This window comes from Etheostoma cragini, chromosome 18 (assembly GCF_013103735.1).
Source record: "Etheostoma cragini isolate CJK2018 chromosome 18, CSU_Ecrag_1.0, whole genome shotgun sequence".
Lineage (NCBI taxonomy): Eukaryota > Metazoa > Chordata > Actinopteri > Perciformes > Percidae > Etheostoma > Etheostoma cragini.
In genome coordinates, this window is record NC_048424.1 from 2365373 (window position 1) to 2387040 (window position 21668).

At 42.2% G+C, this 21668-nt stretch overlaps 1 protein-coding gene across 2 annotated transcripts in view; it reads left to right on the forward strand.

Moving 5' to 3' along the window:
- The first annotated feature begins 4310 nt into the window (after positions 1-4310).
- hivep2a (HIVEP zinc finger 2a) overlaps positions 4311-21668 on the forward strand; it is a 98216-nt gene continuing 80858 nt past the window's right edge. Inside the window, exons 1-2 of one of the 2 annotated variants that reach the window (XM_034899323.1) lie at positions 4311-4761; positions 17642-17687. The gene's annotated coding sequence lies outside the window, so the exon portion shown is untranslated. Of the gene's footprint in view, positions 4762-5022; positions 5282-17641; positions 17688-21668 lie in introns of those variants that run through there. The other variant, XM_034899325.1, reaches the window with a different exon arrangement.

The window sequence follows — 21668 nt, forward strand, 5'->3', positions numbered from 1 at the left end:
ACCTTGAGCAGCTGAAGACCCAATTACATTTTTTTTTCAGGAGTTGGAAGAGACCTGAGCGAAAAGGAGACACACATGCAACTCCAAATGGAAGCCATCGTTGCTCTGTGTCTGTCAACTTTTTGTGGTTTTCTTCTTATCTAGTGTCCATAAATCTTGTAACTTTAAAGTGATGAAAAATCTATCAAAAAAGGAATGAATGAATTAAGTTTTCCGGTCAATCTTCAACTAGACTCGCATTGCCAGATCGTCCTCCACAGCTCTGCGGAGGAGGGTCTGGCTGGTCGTAGTGCACCGGTTTATTGGCATTTCTTTAAACCAATCACCAATCATCTTTTAGCGTTTAGAACACCGTTTCATAACATTAATATTAATGTCCCAAACCACTGCTGCTGCCCAATCCCATTGATCCCCAGTCATTTGTTTTTGTTGGTATTTCACACTCATAATATTCTTTATTAAAAATGTTGTTATCATTGTTGTCTAATTTCTAACACGTGTTTGGAGTTCCTATGACATTATGGTCCAGCCCACTCTGAAATAAAGGGGAAAAACACCCAAAAGAAATCTTAAAAAAAAAAAAAAATAATAATAATAATAATAATAATAATAATAATAGTAGTAGTAGTAGTAGAAAGAAAAGGGATTCTGTTGCAGTTTTATTCCTTTTTGTAACTGCTTTTCACTGTAGTTATTTGACGAGACACTTTAACATTATTAACATCCTGGAACCACATTTTAGACAAAGAAATCGATGGAGTTTAATAGGAAATGGCATGCGGGAAAAACTCACACTTACTTCATCAAAATGACAGCTGCAGAGCAGATTATCAAAGCAATGAGTCATGTGAGGACATTCATTGGAAAATAATTCTGTGGTTGGAGGCTGAAATCATTTTTTGACTAATTACATTCAGGAGGTTCAGCTTTGTTGAATGAAACCTGGTAGACATTGACTTACACACACACACACACACACACACACACACATACATACATAGGCCTACATACAGTATTTACAATACACACAGTATCTGCACTGTATACGTCTGAAACAGACGGAGTGAGTGTGCAGAGTCCAGCGCTCCACACTGCGAACACCTTCCTGCTGGGCTTCAAATGAAAAGCAGATGCAAATTGGCCCGTTGCCGCTCACTGTCGCTATGGTGCCGTGTTGCCACGGCGTCGCCATGGGGACTCCGGGGTCACCGGTGATGAGGTCACATCACATCCCGATGAGCCTCTTACGGGAGATTGCAGACGCTAATCCACTTATCTCTGCACGGCCAGCACAAACACACACGTACGCCAACGCCATAAGCAAGACAGAGGAGGGCTTTAATTGAGGAGTTCTCGTGCAACGGGAGGTCATAGATCTCAACACTTTCTTCTATCTGTCTATAGCACAACATTCCCAGGGTTGGAGTGTCCCTACAGAGCTTGAGTTACAGGGAGAATGACAGATTAACTGCCATCAAAACTGGAAAAAAAGTTGGGATTCACACCCTGAAGAGCCACACCTCTCCTGCAAACAAAGATCAAGGAATGTGTTCCTCTGTTAGGTGATGTGGTTGGATTCTGGCTCAGGAGGTTTTGAGTTCCACACCTTTAAAGACTGTTTATAGTGTTGATAGACAGGAAATATAGGCAGGGAGAGGGGAATGGTGTTCAAAATAAGGTCCATTATCCAACCAGGAGCCTTGTGGTTACACAGACTTTGAAAACATTTGGGGCTCAACTCAAATCCAGGCGGGGTTGGGGGCCTCCAGTTACTGTAGCTATGTGCACCATCATTTAAGCCAGTTGATAATAAAATGCCTAAAAAGACGAACATCACTTGGCAGTGAAAAGAATCAACCTGTAGAGCCGACATCCTGTTTTGTATCTAATTGTTCTCCAACTCTTCATCATTCTGAAACCAGAACACAACTAATATTAAAAAATATGAACAAAAAGCCTTGACATCATATAATGTTAGAAGATTCAAGTTAAATCCAGACTTTGCTTGTCCCGTGCAAATGGGCCCCAATCCTGCCAGCTGAAAATGGGCAAAAGTGGTCTGATGTAACTATTTTTAAGTTGCATTACTTAGGATGGGGTAGGATATCTGCTGTGAACAGCATGCTAATCTATTAACAATGAGGAATGACTAGGTTAACAGGTGAGATTCATCTTGTGATCATTAATCATAAATAAACATATGTGCAGGCATCATAGCAGGTCTGTCTTTGAGGGCTAAAACAGGTAGCGTAATGCTACCGAGACGGCAGCCATGCGCTCCATCACACTGGGTTTGCCAACCTGTTTTGGTCAGTACATTTCCAGTTGCTCCACTGATGACTCCGCCCCTGCCGATCAGCATCTCTTCCTCCTTCTCGGACTTCTCGAGGCCATGTGACTGGACGGTGGCCATCAAGACAATTAACAGTGTATTATGTGTAATTATCTGCCGGTACAATGGGAGCTATTTGAAGCAGGCTGACGTCTAAAGGGCTGAGCAAAAGTCTGTTTTATCATCCCAGTGGGTGCTTACTGTAGGTCAAAGCTAACACACTCTAGGTTTGGTGCTCTGTCTGTCAGAGGAATCAGACCTGTGATGCTTCAAACCTGCCACCTACTGTATTAAAATACATGAACCAAAGCTAATGTTATCATCACAGAGGACGCCGCAATCTGAACATGTCCAAAGAGGGAAAAAGGCGCTTTATCAATCCTGATTTGATTTATTAGCAGGATGGTTGCCTAAATGAGTTCCACTATATTTCCTAAATGTGTGTGTGTGAAAGGACTTGGAGCTGGAGGACGGGGGGGGGGGGGGGGGGGGGGGGGGGGGGGGGGGGGGCGTTGACTGGACACTGAGGATTCACCTAAAATCTGGCATCTGGTTTCTTGTTGTTGTACATGTACTACTCTCACATTGCCAGACCTTCCGCCACAGCGCAGTGGAGGAGGGTCTGGCTAGTCCACACAGCATTCTGGGATGGGAGAAAAACATGCTCTGGTTCATTGGCATTTCTTTAAACCAATCACAATTGTCTTGGGAGGAGCTAAGCGCCGGACGGAGCCACGGTGCCGCTGCTAAACAGCCTCGGGAAGGAACTTGTTCTGTCGGAAAACTTGTACATTCAAAAGTAGATTTAGTCGTGCAACAGAAACCTCAGATTGGACAGATAGTCTAGCTAGCTGTCTGGATTTACCCTGCATAGACCTGAGGACCAGGTAACCATGGTCCTCAGAAATCCACCGGAGGTTAGAATGCCAACACAGAGGGGGAGGAAGGGAACAAAAAGAGGGCCATCCAGTGGAATTTACAGGGGCAATGGAGCACTCCAGGAAGTGTACTGCCGTGGAAATAGACTATTGCACATGTAACATTGCAAAAGGTGCCCCCAGCTAAATAAATACCTAAAGTGTATGGAAACATGTTTCACACATTTGTCTTTTACCATCCGTTTTATATGGAACGCTAGCTGCAAACTTTCTACTCTGGTGCTATGAAAAGTTACATGAATATAAATATAGACTATAAATGTACTGATATATACGACACTCATCTTTTTGGTCAGAGACCCATTTTCAATAAGAATGCCTCGTCAAAATATAATCCAGATCCAATGCACACTAACGTGTATGACTTTGAATTTGAAAGTTTGATTTCCAACCAGTCAACAGAGGCAATGCCCCGTGCCCAAATGAAGGAATTAGGCTTAGTACCATGATCATACATCATTCGGAGGGTGGGTGTTAAAAGATTAACCATTATTTTGTAGGTTTTAATTATGCAATGATAAGTGAAGTAATTGAATTCAACAACAATAAATATGGCAATCATGATGATGACTATTATGAATAATTGGGTTAGACATTGTGTTAGTTATTTATTTACAGGGAAAACAAATGTTGTATATCTGTGTATATCTGCAGCTGCAGTTGACCATATTCATATAATCATTTTGTGCTGCAAAAATGTAGCTTATGCTATGTTTAGCCTATTTACTCAATTCTGGTAATCACCTTGGGCCTGTGGCTGGATGCACAGATAGACAGGCGGAAACAAGGCAGCGTGACAGACAGACAGGCAGACAGACAGACCGCTCCAGAGGTGACTGGGGAATCCGGCTCTCTCTCTGCCGGCAGACAGGGCCTCCTCTTCGGCCACTGCTCCTCCTCCCCTCCCTCTGCCCTGGTTGCGCGCTGGGGGATCCGACGACGTCACACGAGCGCACGCACACACACACACAAACACACACACAAACACACACACACGCCCGCTCTCTTCCTCGCTCTCTGCCACTCCGTCTCTTTCACTCTCTCTCTCTCTCCCTCTCCTCTCTGCTGCTATTCTGGGAAGTGGCGTTTGGAATAACCCCCGTGAGCGAGCGAGTGTGTGTGTGTGTGCGCGAGTGTGTCTCCTGATTTCACCCTCTCACGCGCACACACATAACCTACACACTCATCATAACACAGTCAGACGCACACATTTACTGGCTGTCTGACTGCAGTAGGCTAGAGGAGCTCCGGCAGCAGGGACCCGGTCGGAAAGGATTCCTTCCATTTTTACGCGCAACTTTTTCCTTCCGTCGGCGACGTTTTCCACCGCTTCCCCTTCGAGTCGTGTGGATTTCTAACAACTGCTCTCCTGGCTGTTTCTAACGGACAACCAGCGAGGTGTCAAGCCCGCCCGGAATCGGATCTCCTGTCACCGGGGGTTGCTTGTTGTCATTACCGCGCGGAGACGCGCAGCTGGAGCGCAGACGGAAGGTAAGCGCGGCTGGGACATACAGAAAAACAACAACAACCAAACCTTCCTTTACACATATATTCTCACACATAACACTGTGACAGCTGGGCTTTTCTGCGCCATGGCGGACATTATTGGCTGCTTTTCACGGCCACTTGATCTTTTTTTTTGTTTAGCTTATAAGGGCAAGGCAATGCAGGGCCAGGGGGAATACCCCGGGCACGCATTGCATTGCATGCAGATTACCCGGGTTGCGTAATATCCTGAGGAATTTTCAGTAGCCTGCACGGCCAGGCTGACTGCAAAAGGACCGGGGAGAGAGAACCGGAGGGAGAGGGGGGAGTGTTCGTGGATATGAAGCTGTGAAAGTGCAAGCTCGGGGAAAGGTGTCATGGTTTGATTTTTTTTTCTTCTCTCTGCCATGTGTGCGTTGTGCAGCAATAAGCCAGATCTGCCTGCATCTGGGTGGATTTGAGGCGGAGAAGTTGACTCGCCAACCCCGGTATGATCTAGCCTAGAGTGGCTGTGGAGTTTTCTAAAGTGAGTAGCCTGTTGGCTGTGACCTTAGCGCTATCTCTGCTATTTCCTTGTTGCCGCTACACTACGAGTGTGACATGTATATGTCGGTATTTAAATGGAGGCTTGTTGCTTCAGTGTGTGTGTTTGTGTTGTACAGTGAATCTCCAATAGCCTAGACTAAAACTGCTTAGGAGTTCTTTTTTTTTTTTTTTAAGGAAGTGACTTTATCTCATATGCTCATCGTTTGCTTCCTCTATTTGTGTGTGTCTGTGTATGAGAGAGAGAGAGAGAGAGAGAGAGAGAGAGAGAGAGAGAGAGAGAGAGAGAGAGAGATGGTGGGTGGTGCGCTGGCTGGTTCCGGGAATGTTCCATGACGTGTTGCCGTCTAGAGAGGGGCCCGGCCGGGCTGGGGAGGACTCCGACGCACGGCCAGGGCCCTGCTCTGTCGCTTCCTACCTGCTGATGATACTCCTGGCAAATATCTCAGTGTTTTCATCTCTGCACTTCCACAGACACACAACCTTAGCATTTGAAATATAAGCACGTCGTTGCGAGTCAGAACACTGGTATCTGGTCCTCATTTCAGTGGGGAAGCTCAGTGAGGTCAGAGGTCAAAGGTTAGGGTCACACACACTCATAGATAGATGCATAGATAGATAGATAGATAGATAGATAGATAGATAGATAGATAGATAGATAGATAGATAGATAGATAGATAGGCGTAACTAGGTTTTTTATGTTTTTTTCAAGGTTTTTTATCGACAATTTTTGATGTTTTTGATGCTTTTTTCAATACATGCAGACATGTTCCGGGACCTCCCTAGATAGTTGGAGATCTCAACCTCCTCAGTGTTGAACCCAATCTTATGCCCTAGGATATAGATAGATAGATAGATAGATAGATAGATAGATAGATACCACTTTGCTTGTTTTAAAGCCATGATGTCTCTCTCTCATGGGTGGGCAACATTTTCTGGGCGGGCAAAGCAGATAAATGGCAGGTAACCTTGTCCCTTATGATCTCATTAGAAGAAAGATTGCACATCTGCCCATCTGAGCTTTCATTTTCTCGAAGTCAGAGCAGGATACCCAGGACTCGGTTTACACCTGTCACCAATTCTAGCCAATGGGGGACCCTAGGTAGGCTGGGGGGAACTCATATTAATGTTATAAAACCTCATAACATGAAATGTTCCTGCCATGGGACCTTTAAGGCTTTTCAACACTTTTTTCTTGACAGTCGCAAATCCAAGTGCTGGTTAATAATTTATGATAACATGTTGTGAGCTAGCATTAGTGATCTCCACCTAAATACTATACATCCAATAAAACATGCACGTTGTTCATTTTCCCACAGTTACTTACATCTGGGAATCACGTTCCGGTAAAATATTAAAGGGCGTGTGCATGGTTTCAACATGGGGGTGGGAGGGAGCACATAACCGTGGGGGGTCTCTTGGTTGCCCCCCTCTCCCCCCACCAGAACATTTTAGCCATTAACCACTTTATTTCCTGCATTCTGATGACATTTTTTGCAACAATTTGAGCCATTTCTGCATCAATTCGTAATGCAAATGTTGCTATTATTATTCTCCTGTATTGCTCAAAGCTTTCTGCATATTCAAAGCATCACACATGTTTAGGAATCATTAAATCCATAAGCTTTAATGTTTAAACCGACATAAAATACGTAACGTTTGAAGACCACAAGAAATCACAGCTGCATGGTTCCCGCTCCTGTTGACTTCTTTAACCACCCTTCCCTCCCCAGTCAAGTAGACATACATTTTTTGAGCTCCCTGAACACATCGTTTGGGGAGTTTGTTGTCTTGAAATTTTAAAAAGTAAGACCGGCCCATTCCGGGAACAATGATTGCGGGTGGAATACGTGTATAGAGTGACGGCTCATACATTGTCCCACACTATTGTCCTAAAATCTTGTCTCGTTTATACTTGTTTTAATTGTTTTAATTTTAATTTAATTTGACAATCGAATGCCCAGAAATCTGTATGTCCTTTGGGAGAACGTGATAGTTGCAGAGAAACAGAATCCTTCTGGACATCCTGCTTTGTAATTGTTTCCGACTGCCTTCATCATTCTGAAACTGAAAACACAGCAAATGTTGACTGATTTTCACTTCTGCAACCTAAAAGGGAGGGGGGGGGGGATTCAGATGCATCTATTTATTTCTAGTCCCATAATATAGGTAAAGTAACATAGGAAGAGTAAAAGAAGTGTATCAATGTTTTACAAGATGTTTTTAAGATGTTGTATTGTGTAGTATTAACAGTTATGTATGTACTTACAACTTGAGCTGCCAAGTAACTTCTGTCATTTTGATAGAATAGAAGATGCAAGATCATGTTGTAAACAAGGTTGCAAGATTGCATTGAAGTAATTGTTGTTTTTCTGTTAACAAGTAATTGCTGTAAATTACTGTATATACATCAAAAACCTGTAAAAGGTATCATGTAACATGCTGTATTTTTTAAACAGCACTTCTACAACACTTTATTGGCAACTTTTTTACCAGGTATTTACTGTAAAATCTACACTCAGATTTGTTACAGTGCAGCGTTACTCATCTTGAATGATAGTTTCCCAGAATAAATGGCGATATTTCCCCAGTAATAGAACTTTAGCTCCGTTGATTTGGGTCTGGCTGCTCCCAAAATTTCAAAACCGAGCATCGTGGCGGCTCGTTCGGATTACGATCTCGTATTTTACGTCAAATTTCGAGAGGCGGCGAGCCGAGCCGACCTCTCGCTCGTCACTTCCGGTAAGTTTTTGAACATAAGTGATCATTTTGGGACAATGCTAACCATCAAAGCTAGGCACTATGCCAATAAAGGCACATTAGCAGTGTACTGACGGAAGTAGAATGAGACAAAGCCAAAGTTAAAGTTCCTTCACAACGTAACAGTTCCAAATGTTAAACTATGATGCAATGTCTGCGATTTAATTTAATTTATTAATTTATTACACAGGGACAGTGTATGTTAATTAACATTGCTGTAAATGCACCAGAATTAGCCAAAGGCTATTTTTCATCTGTTGTCCCTGGACAGATCTTAAAATTGTTTCCCAAAAAAACAACAACAATAAGAAGATTACAGTCAACAATACAAAAATAAAAAAGTAGTAAAACAGATAAAACTCTTCAGTGTGATTAACAACATAACTCCCGCTGTCCATGTAAAAAAAATAAGTATTAATTTATTACATTTTTAAAGAAATACAAGTTTTGAAGGAATCCCAGGATACATCTGTTGGTTATCTAACACTGTAATGTGACCTAGAAAATGTAAAAACACAAATACCCAGCCTACAAAGTAAACTACGCCTTTTTCTATCATAAAATTAGGGCTGCATCAAATCTAGATTTTGGGGGTTTGGCCAAATACAGAATCCACTAGTTAAGCTCTGCCAAAACCGAATCCCGAATCCTCCTCCCATCCCCAGTCCATTACCCCAGTAAACACGTTAATGGGGTAAACGACGTTCACTGCAGTGTATTTTTCATTGGATTTTAACTGTAAAATAAAGAATAGGCAACTTTATGCCAGGTAGACGAGAACAGAAGCTGGTGATGGTCTTTAACGTGAATATGTTCTAGTATATTCCCTCAGTGACAGTTAACTGAATATATACATCTGTGGGACTGTGTTCAGTGTCAGTGTTTGCAGGGAAAGCGGCTAATTTTAAACCCTGGATTGACACTGTTAAAGTTGTTATTTTTAGAAACAATAAAAACCTGTGAGCACCATAAAATGGAGAGAGAGAGAGAGAGAGAGAGAGAGAATAGTAGCACTGATGAATGCTTTGTTGCTGTTTTTCAGAAGAGCAATGACAGAAACTTGAATGTGTTTGCAGTGTCAGTGGGGCTAAAGAGTGTGTATGTGTATTCTGCTGTCAGGACACACACGCTGTGCACTGCTGTGGTGAATGTGTTTGTGTGTGTGTGTGTGTGTGTGTGTGTGTGTGTGTGAGAGCGTGCACGGGGGAAAGACCGACCTACGTACCATCTGTCCCACTGCCACCTCATATGGCCATCAGGGTGTACTGTGTAGGAGCGAGCGTCCCTGCAAACACATATACACACACAGATACACACATGCACACACACACACACACAAACACACACAAACACACACACACACACACACACACACACACTCACACCCCCGCACACACACACACACACACACACACACACACACACACACACACACACACACACACACAGGGTGGATAGGCATCCACTGAACATGTGTGAGGTGTAAGGTTTTTTTGTTAAAATTTAATTATGACTGACTTAGGCCTTGTGGGAATGTGTGTGTACGTGTGTGTGTGTGTGTGTGAGGCACACATAACATTACACTCAACTCAGGATTTGATACGATGCACAATTTTAAGTCCACAATGTTTTGAAAAACAGAATGAGCTGCAGTCAGATTCCTTTATTCATACATCCAAAAGTAAAAATAAAGTAGATTTTAAAGACAAATCCCACATCCGAATAAGCAAATAAATAGAAAAAGTAGATGATGCACCGTGGTTGATTTTTTATCATAACCGGTTGTAATCTTCACACATTAAAATGGATTTCTAACCGGTTCACGATGCATCGTTACATCCCTAGTTCAGCATCAGGACAGCAGCCTGATTTGATTTGACTTTTGTTAGAATTTAATGTCCGTGCACTTGCTTTTAAACCCGTTCGATTGTCTTGAATCTTGATTTTTGAGTCTTTCCAACTGTATCAGTCTGCGTCTCCTCCCGTTTGTCAGTTGGTTTGCTGCAGATGTGATGCCTTTACATTTGCTGTCAATTAACACATCATAGCTGGAGAATTTGAAATGACTGCAGATGTATGGCATGGTGTAATGAAAACACACACACACACACACACACACACACACACACACACACACACACACACCCTGTTTTGCTTTGAGTTGCTGGTTTACATCCCTCCAGTCTGCTGTACGGATGATGACAGTCAATAGTTAGATATTTTAGTGCTGAAATAATAACTTCACACGTTTTCTATGTATAACAGTCTATGACCATTTTTTTAATTCATTACTTACATTACTAAGTAGTAAGACCAAACTTGGTCCGTCTACATGCAAAAAGGATTGATTGGTTCTTTTTATCTTTTGTAAGTACATCAGCATCAAAATATACAAAAAGTATCAAAAGTAATAGTACTCTTGCAGAATGACCCATTTCCTTACCGATTTGATTTGACAGAGAAAACGTTGCTCCACTTTGTGTTGTGGCTTTCTTTACCCCACCCAGTCTGTTCTTGTAACATATTAGACAGCTCAGAGTGGATTACTACAACCAAATAACAGCTGCAGCGCTGCAACACAATGCACCTGCAACACGGTGCGCATTGATTCTCCACAATGAGCTTCCTCCACAGAGCAGCGAATTCAGAGCATTAAAAGAGGATTTCAAGCTTCACACCGAACTGATCCCCAGTTTATCGCGCTGAATTGTTTGTGCTGCTTTTTAATGTGCGTGCGTGCGTGTGTCTGTGATCACCTGAGAGCTGTCGAGGAACCTGAGAGCGCTCCAGTAACCGAGGTTCTCAATGCGACGTCTAAATTATTGAGAAACACACTCACACACAAAGTTAAGGAGTTGGTAGTCTGGCTTCTCCTGATAAACTGTTTGGGTTTTTACAACTGGTTGGATGTACAGGAAACACAGCTGGAGGAGAGGAGGGGAAGAGATAAGGAAGAGAGGGGAAAGGTGGAGAAGAGGAGCAAAGTTAGAAAGTGAGTGTGAGGTTAATGCAACAGAAAAGGAAGGAGAAAATGGTGTAGGGAGATGAGATGATGGATGAGGGGATGAGATATGATGAGAGAGAGGAAAGAAGAAAGAAAAGAGAGGAGACACGAGTAGAAGGGGAAACAGGAAAAATGGAAGAAGATGGGAGGTGAGAAAGAGGAGAACATGGGAGGAAAGAAGGAAAGAGAGTTAAATAAGCGTAGGCAAGAGCAGAAGAGAAGAATTAGGAGGAGAGCAGACAAGAGTGAAGGAAACAGGAAGAAAGGAGAAGAAACAAGTGAAGAGTAGAAAAGGTGAGAAAATGAAACAAGTCAAGGAAAGATGTGAGGACCAAATGAAAGCAAGCAAGAGGAGAGAAGAGGAAAAGTTGAAAGGAGAAAAGAGGAGAGGAAAGAAAACAAGTGGAGAGGAGAGAAGGAGAGAGGAAACGAGGACAGGAGATGTAAGGAAAAACAATAGGTGAAGAGAAGAGAGGAAAGGAAAGGAAACGAGAAGAACTGATGAAACCGTTGGAGAGAACAGGGAAAGGAAACAAGTGGAGAAGAGAGGAAAAAAAAGGAGAGGACAGATAAGGAGTGGGAAGGAAACGAGTTAAAGGAGAAGAGAGGAAACAAGAGTAAGGACAAGGAAATGTGAGGAGAGGAAACAAAAGGGATTGGAAGAAGGAGAGGACAGGATGATGAAGGAGGAGGAGACAGAGGAGGACGAGAAGAGGATGAGGAGTAACAGAGAGCAGGAAGAGGAGAGGAGATAGAATGAGATGTTTTCAAGCTGTACAGAGGAGTGTGTCTGTTCTGTCAGCTGCCGACACATTTCTCGTTTGAAGGACTTTGCTCAGTAGGGTGTGTGTGTGTGCGCGCGCACATGTGTGCATGTGTATTCTCTGCTTGTTGTCCTCAGCTGTGCGAAAGGAAACTCCCTCTCTTAGCCCATTCAACCTCTAAGATGAGGACTTTTTTTGTATCCCTCAACCAATCATTGATCATTACCTTGCGGCCGACTGTTCCACCTCAGCCCATGTAATATAAATGTGCTGTATTTATATAGCGCTTTTCCAGTCTTAACAACTGCTCAAAGCGCTTTTACATCTACAGGAAACATTCACCATTCACACACATTCAGACACTGTGGCAGGGGCTGCCGTACAAGGTGCCACCTGCTCATCAGATAAACATTCACACACACACACACCTGCTCATCAGATAAACATTCACACACATTCACAATCGATGCACAGCACCGGGGTCAACTCGGGGTTCAGTGTCTTGCCCAAGGACACTTCAACAATGACTGCAGGGGCGGGGATCGAACCACCAACCTTCCGATTGGCAGGCAACCGCTCTACCACTGAGCCACAGCCGCCCCAATGATGGGTGACGGTTCTACATCAGCCCATGTAGATCATGTGACGGTTCTACATCAGATCATGTGACGGTTCTACATCAGCCCATGTGATGGTTCTACATCAGATCATGTGACGGTTCTACATCAGCCCATGTGATGGTTCTACATCAGATCATGTGACGGTTCTACATCAGATCATGTGACGGTTCTACATCAGATCATTTCCCTCATATGCTGCCAGAAACGGTGTGTGTTGTTTCTGTGACAGGGAAATATATTGAAACCCAACCTCTCTTTAGTCAAAGCGATGCACTGATGTCAGGTGTGTATGTGTGTGTGTGTGTGTTTGGCTATTTAAATTGGACAGTGAGATGATGGAGAGATAAGAGGAGGCGGGGGAGAGAGGGAGAGAAAGAGAGAGAGAAAGAGAAACAAATGCAAAGAGAAAGACCTTTACCTGCACTGTCTGGCCTACTTTCCCAACAGCTTGTAATTAGTCTCACTTCATGCATTTATGCATCAGACAGTAGAGCTAAATCAGTGTTTTGTAATCTGAAAATCCCAACTGACACAACCAACATTTGGTTTCCCCTCAACTGTACACTGTCTGTGAATGGCTTGTGAATCAAATGGAGAATTACTCCAAACATAACACAGATAAATACTTCTAAATTTGGTTTGTAGTTAACACAAGCTTAAGAGAATTCAATGTTTTGTTCTACGATAGAAAGCCAGCAAATACTGCACTTTTGAATTTTAAAGCGTTAAAATGTCTTATAAAAGTAGGGTAGCTAACAAGTAGCTATTAGACCGTATATGTTGATTGGGACATTAATGCCAAACACGCACTCCCCGATGTAAGTCGAGTGCATATTTGAGTAATTTTTAGTCACTTTGCGACAAGTAGCATATAAGATGCTAACAAGGGACTTCTGTAATGCCAATACATTAAAAATTAACCTACTTAACGAAGTTAGTTCACTGCTGGCTGCAAGTTAGCATCAAACATAACAAAGACAGTCAGTTGAATGGTGTTTTAAGATAACATTAGCATCAAACCACCATAGATAGCTACAACGTTTCTGAAATGACGGCTAGCTTAGCTACAAGTTACCATCAAACACAACAAAGACTGTCAGTTGAACGGTGTTTAGAGCTAACGTTAGCAATCAAACTATCATAGATAGCTAAGTCATTTTTGAAATGATTCCCATCTTCTGTTATGGTTTGTAATGAGAAAAGCTTATCATTTCTTGGATTTCACAAATTTCAGTATGACAGTTATGCCGTAAACCTTTTAAATCTGAGCATGCGTGACTCAAATCTGCACTCGACTCTCACATCGGGGAGTGACATGCACAATTAAATGGGGGGATGTTAACGTCATGTGACCGTGGTGTAGCCTCTAGCTTTTGCGTCTACCGATTGCATTTACGCTTCTAAAAACGTGGCGTTCCTATATAACGATTATAATTCTGAGAAAAACGTGTAAGAATCATAAACTTTTGTTTGTTAATCCGCAATAATCGAGAACCCAATGGAAAAATCCCGTTGGCTTCTTGTTGAGGTAAACAGGGCTATGCTAACTTCTGGCTAGGCCTACAAAAATATATCATCCCTGCAGCCCTCTCTATTCCTCCCTGTAATGTTTCAAACTAATGGCTCTAAGCAGGGCTATGCTTTGTTAGGTAGACCAACTTTCAGTGAACAGTGGTAGCCTCTCACTTACAAAGCTTATCTAGCTAATCTCTTTGACAAATGCTGAAGAAAGCTTTACATGTGAAGCAGCAGCAGTGGGAACTCTCTGGTTTGCATTAGCAACATTTCTTGACCTGGGTCCCACTTGATGAAAAGCTCCTTAAGGTAAATACACTAAAATGCTGTGACAGCTTGTTGCTGTCTTGCCAAGATTGAGGTGAGAACATGTCTGTGAGATGCGGAGGGAAACAGCTGGCCAAACAAGACATGAGAAACAAGTGTTGTATCCTGTTGGCTGGCAAGCTTTAGCCCCAAATTACCTGGGATCTGTCAGTTAGCTTCATGGTGAGAAGCAAAGAGACACGGGCCCTGCTGTTTAAGCTAACACCTTGCTAACTAAGTAAGCTAACGGCCCAGAAATCACGGTCTTTGTTTTTGGTTTGTGCAAGTATTCAATGCATGTGACATGTGACTTTTAAATATGGATAGACCTTTTTTCATGGTGGACATCTTGACTTGTCATAGTAGGAAAAAAACACAGGTGAAACTAGTTTAGTTAACGATGGTTCAGTTTAATTAAGTGTCCCAGTAAGGCAGTATAACAGTTAGAAGGCCAATACCAGTTACAATACCAGCACCTTTGACCTAACGCACCTTCGGCCTAACGCACCTTCGGCCTAACGCTCCTTTGGCCTTACGCACCTTTGGCCTAACGCACCTTTGGCCTAACGCACCTTCGGCCTAACGCACCTTCGACCTAATGCACCTAAATGGTATTTAGTTTTTTAAAGGACATCAGTTACACCTGTGCTTTTCCTACTATGGCAAGCCAAAAGGTCGGCTGTTTGGAGGGAACAGATAGCAGTGTCCCCCAGGCTTTCTGTTTCGGCGCTTATAAACCACTCATCGGATAAACCGTGCACAGAGATGAGGCTGCTATCAGTCTTCATCAATCTGACACTTGGTAAGAAAGTTCATTTCTTTATGCTAAGCGAGACAAAATAAATCTCTTTTTGTTTTAGCCGAGAGCAGTGTCAGCTAAAAGCTAACAAAAAGCTAACAGATAACAGTTTGGCAAACCTTGAGTTTTGGTTATTTGGATAGTCAACTCTTTTGTTGACGCTTTTTATTGATGTTTTTAACTTTTTCTTACGTTTTTGTACCTTTTTTCAACACTTTTGACGCTTTTTCAATGTTTGTCACTTTTTTGACGTTTTCAACACTACGTAACACCAACTTATTGACTTTAGTTTTAAAGTTATTTTGTGAATTTATGGTCAACCTCATTTATAAGAAAATTATACCTAATGTTTCAGTAAAAAAAAAGCAGAAATTAGGAATTATTTAGACTAAAATTAAAGGAATGAATGTTGATGGATAATCACAGACTGGAATATGTCAACTTTTACTAAATAATATTTCAAAAACACTTCAAATTTTTTTTTAATGCTATAAAATTGAAAGAGACACCCCAAAATTAAGGAAGGTAGAGATTTGTACTTGCCAAAGAGCGTTGTGTGTAATCAATTATGTTATTTTGGGGAATTAAAAAGAAAATTGATATAGGACAACGGGTCGATTTGACCCAAGGACAACATGAGGGTTATAGCTGGATAACTGCTCACGGCATCATATTCCCAGTATGATTAATGTGTCAGTCATCTACAACACAAGAAACCTTTGACTTTTGAAATCTTTCACTCTCAATCTACTGCCGTTATTTTGCACCGACGTTCAACAGTCATACCGGGAGAACTACACTCTGTTTGTACCCACAGGAAACCACAAGTAAAAAAAGTTAAACAAGTGAAACTTTTGCAATAACTCACGGCGTACTACTACGTACTTGTGAAACCCAGCTCAATGTACCTAGTTCAGGGTTTTCTATGAGGGGATGTCCAGTGGCATTTTGGGAAATGTAGGAAATCTAACTGACGCACACGAGGAAGGTTTGGGGAAACTAGGTGAATCAAAAATGGCAAATTAAATGAAGCTGCATGTCACAGACTCATTATCTCGGTTCTTATATGTGAGGGTTTGTTTTTCTTTAACTGTAGTCTCAAAATCTATTGATATTGTAGCTTATTTATATTGTTCAAATAAAGTGGTACTTGTTTTTTAAAACTTTAAATCTAAAAAAAGAAAAAGAAATGGACAAAAAGTGATTATAAAACACCATTTGCGTTTGTCATTTAGCAGTTTCATTGATATTTTTAATTACTTTATGAAACATTGACATATAATCAGAAACATTTGCCATTTTCTCTCTAATCTACTCTATTTCTAGAACCATCTTCTGGGCTGCAAGACGATCAGTTACTGTCAGCTTATGAACTGATCTGTTTAAAAAAAGGTGTATCTGAGGGGATACTTCCCAGTCTCTGCTGCCCAAGTCTGATATCATTTGCCACGGTGGAGTCAGCGGTAGCACAATTAAACTGCTGTAGGTTCAGGTTGAGTTATTTGCATATCCATACAAAAGATAAGACTTCAAAAAATATCAGGGGATGAAAAGACATCCAATCTCAGCGGGGGAGACAGAACAGAAACCCCAAAAGGCTTAGAAAACGAGTGACTAAAGAACACTGAAAATCAAGATGACAAACGGATGACACGAGGGATGTGAAGATAGAATATCATCTGTTTTTCCTTTGGTTATTGTTGGATTCATTGAAGGGCTTGAAATGTTGGTGTCTAACACTCAAAAATCAACAGAGGCTTTGGTGTTTTTTAGAAATTTCAGATTGCAAGCCACAGGATCAGCATTGTCACATTTGTTGTTGCAAATTTATTTTACAAAAACAACACGACTGCTTTTTCCCTCAGACATAAATTGAAATACTACATCTATATTTACATGCAGAGAGAGTCTTGTGACCTTTTGGCCTTTTAAACTAGCTACTAAGAATATGTTCACAATTTATGCTTTTATTTTTCCACCACATGGTCAAAAGTATATGGATGGCAGAACATTACACACCCGTGTGTGACTATTGAACATTTAATTCTAAAACAATGGGCAGTAATCTGCTGCTTACAGTTATGATATGTTAAAGTTTTACAAACCGGACATCGTCAGCCCAACAACCAAATTGCGTACATTTAGTATATTTGTGCCGGTGTATGCGGACGCCGCTTGGAGATGTGTTCGAAAGGCAAGTTTTCCATGTTCCATGTTTACAGAGCACCTCGATCTGCTTCATAATCAACATAAGACATGGAAATCTCACTTCTTACATTACGGGACCTTTGACTGGATCTACTGTGAGGGAAACAACCCCATCAATGTTAAAAGGACCGGGGGTCCCAATTGATTTGGCCTTATGTTAGTTTTGGACCCATCCCCACATTTTTTTCTTTTGCATGCTTCCACTGTCTCACTCTGGATGTACCAGGACTCATCATGGCTAGAGGGAAAGAGGAAGCCATGTGAAATGCAAATGGCTTCACAGTAAACAGAGTGTGTCTAACAGGTGGATTTACATTAAAGTACCATGTGTCTTTATCATGCCTTCTCTCTCTCTCTCCCCCCCAGCGGCTGTGACCAGTTTGTGGACTGGACCAGAGGACAGCTACACCAGGTAGGACCCACTAAACTATTAACTGTGTGTTTGTGCAAGAGGTCATAACACGGGTAGACGTAAAGAAACATAGACATTCCGTTTTTTGTAAAATTATATGTAGGTAATCTGAAAGCAGATAAAGATACATTTATTGTAAACTGATGAGAAAAACAACTCCTAACCGGAATAGAGAGTGGAGAAAATGGTGGGATTAAAGGGCCGTCCTTGTAAATTTTACAATTTTGCGCGGAATTGTCCTTTAACAAAGACGACAGGAGTCACCATGACGAATAAATCTTGCATTTATCTTGCATTGCTATTAATTTATCATCTAATAGGAAACAAGCATTAGGGAATTATATTATATTTAGAGTTATAATGTATTGTGATATGACAAAATAGAGGGATTTGTTGTTATAACAAATATAATCTTCATAGACATATGGATGCAGAATATGTAGGTTTTGGTATCGGAAGTGTTTTCCGTGTGTAGTCCGTGTAATATTGACCAATCGCATTTGAGCATGCTTTGGTTGCGTGCAGGTTAACGGTCCATGTGGAGAGAAAAAGAGGCGGAACGCATTGACGGAAAATCAATCTCAGAACCCATCACCTGATGACGATTTAGCTTTTCATCAGCTTTTAGACGTTGCCTCTCAACTCCATTCTTACGTCTCAAGTTGCTAACTGGAGTGTAAACAATGAAGAGCACCCAGAAGCAGCACTATCCATCATCCGGATATCTGCTGCCTACACTGGAACGCCCCGAAATAGTGACTTTTCCCCCCAAGAGGCTAAATTGTTTAGCCGTTAGCCGACCAACTCTGAGATTGTAACCAAACAAACCAAAATAAAAATAAAAAATCTGGTACCTGTCTGGAGTAATAACAAGACAAATGTGGCATTGAAACACAAAATGAATCACATATTTAATGTAACACATCACAAACTGATCCTGAATAAAATAGTTTTAAAGTACTTTATAAAGTTATATATAGTTAAAAAGTATTTTTTTACCATGGTGGCCTCAGTATGCTGTACAGTAGGCTTTTTTGTTGGGGCTAGAAGAACAGAAGTGCCCAACCACACATGCCTGTGAATCATTTCTCATGTGTTGTCTCATTGCCAAGACAGTGTTGAGTCATTTCATGACGCCTCAGTTTTTTGGTGATTATGTGACATGATGACATGGTCATGAGGAAACATTGTGATATCTGCTAAATAAGTTCTCAGCATTTTAAAAATGAGTATATGAAAGCAGTACCATCCCCCACAACAATCACCAAGGATCACGTCGGTAAGAAAGGACACAGTTTTGTGTTTTGAATCACAAGAGAGAGAAAAGAGTAGTAGTGGTAGGAGTGGCAAAATGAAGGTAGAAGCTAGAAGATAAAGAGAAATGCGACTATAAATAGATGCAGTGATGTTGTGAAGTCTGGTCTTTGGCTCTGTTTGCTTTTTAAATACATGATGGCTGGCAGATAGGCTTGATAGTAGAAGAAACAGTGTATGTGTGCGTGTGTGTGTGCGTGCGTGTGTGCATCTATGCGTGTGTGTGTGTGTGTGCGTGCGTGCGTGTGTGCATCTATGCGTGTGTGTGTGGGTGTGTGTGTGTTGTTGACCCAGACAATGCACAGAAGTAGATCATGTAAAGCCCAGATTATTGTCTGCACCTGAGACAAATGTGTGGTTTTAAACTTCCTACCGTGTCATCTCTGTCTCACACACACACACACACACACACACACACACACACACACACACACACACACACAGGATGTGCATCATCAGTGCTTGCAGACTGTGCACACGCTGTAAAAGTCACATGTTGTGTGTGTGTGTATGGTGTGTGTGTGTGTGTGTGTGTGTGTTAGGTGGGTTATGAGGACACAACCTAGAAGTGTCAATGGCTGCTCCAAACTGAGTCAAGCTGCTCAGACAGACAGAGAGAGAGAAGGTGTGTCTTCTTGCCAACAAGTCATCCAAATTAAAGGAAGAAAGACGTTGTTTGGCGTGGCGTACACATCGAGTCGTTGTCAAATTTGTCTGCTGCTTTGAAAAATCCCTGTTGAAAAGTAATCTGATTTATGACGTGGCACGTTGGTTAAGGTTTGGTTAGGTTTAGGCACAAAGACAACTTGGTAAAGTTTGGGGATAGATCATGGTTTGGGTTAAAATAAGTTCAGGGGACCTTGGTGGTCATGGTTACAGTAGAAAACAAGTGGTCAGCGGCCGTGCTTTAAAACAATGTTTTGTTGATCCATCCAACCCCCCCCCCCCCGGGCTTTTGACGGGGGACGGGCTTTGAAGCCAATTCAACACAACTATTTATTCTCTAGCCCTCCTTCCCTTTCTCCGAAGTGGTTTTGCCACTTCTCAGCCTCCACTGTAAATAAGAACCTGTACCTAATGACTTGCCTGTAAAAATAAAGATGAATATATATATACTCCCAGCGTGTCACATGATGCAATGGGGAAGAACGGCTGCGGATCGGCTCCGCTGCGTGACGGCGGCGTGTTGCGCCATCCGTCAACACCCACCAGGTCCGTAATTGTTGCGGAATGGCTATGACTGACAGCTGAAGTCTCGAGGACCCACGAGATCTCGCGAATTCACGTAGAATAGAACCCCAAAACCAACAACAGTTTGTTTCCATCCGGAGGAGTAAAGGGGAAACAACTCTGTGCTGTTTTCAAGGTGTAATGCAGAGAGATTTGATCCGCCGTGAGCACGCTCTATTTTATTTTGAAAATGAACTGGATGTTTTATTTTGTTTCTGTGCTTCACTTCCTGTCCCGCACTATCTGCCGTGTGCTGCGGAGCTTTACGGCATCCGGCAAATAGAAGCTCTGCGTATCTGCTCTGGAGGGCTGGGGATCGCCGGAGCAGATGGACGGAGTCGGGACGCAGCCGTTACGCAGTCAGTGGAAATAAACACATTGACTTTATGACTCCGCCCCCATTCCTGAGCGGATCCGCAGCCGTTCTGCAACCGCTGGAAATTTGGTCCAATAACTTTTAAAAAGTCTAAAAGAGCCACACAGTTAATCCCTTTTCAACTAAAGCAGAAGTAGCCAGCTCGGCCAGCGGAGGTCTCTAGTGCGCCTGCTCCGTGGGTCGCGTAGTGGGGAAGCAGCATCGATCATCCGGGGAATTTCTTACTTGGAAGTTTAACTTTTTTGGCTTCATGCACTTGTGAGCAACTCCCATAGGAACAAACCGTGTTAAATTCATACATCCATGATGCATCTAACTTTTACTCTGCACGGCTTCTGTTGCTCTATCACAACATTACATTCTACTTCCTCTTTTGCTCCGCTCATGATTTCTATGGCTGCTAGAGGGTCAGTTAATTTGAAGCTACCGCCACTCATTTAACTTATGTGTTTCTTTTAATTGTATCACTCTGTATAGACAAAAGCAATAACAAACTACAACCTAGATCAACAAAGCCGAAAAAGCCAACATCTTCAAAGATCTGAATGAGCAGAATAAAACTCACTAAATGAAGGATGTCACGGACAAAGGAAGGGAAATAACAAGAAATACAAGAGAGATGGAGGACCTAATGGATGTGGGACGCCATGGTAACCACAGAGTCGGTATATTTAAGAGGTATACTGAGAATATTTTAAAAAAAGTGGACAGGGAACCAATGAGAGCTTCACATTAGTCTCTGTTCTTTACTCATGGGTTAAAATCGACCTGGAAGTGAACTGAAACACAGACTCTCTCTCTCTCTCTCTCTCTCTGTCTCGCTCTCGCTCTCTCTCTCTCATTCACCTCCACTCCCACACAATAGTATGTTCAAGTGAAAAAAGTAGAAAAAAACGCAGAAGGTGAAGAGGAAAGAGTGTATGTCCTGTTGCCATGGTGACCGTGGCTTGGTGCGAAGGATGCAAGCTGTGCCCTTGATGGCTACACACACGCGCACACGCACACACACACACACACACACACACACACACACACACACACACACACACACACACACACAC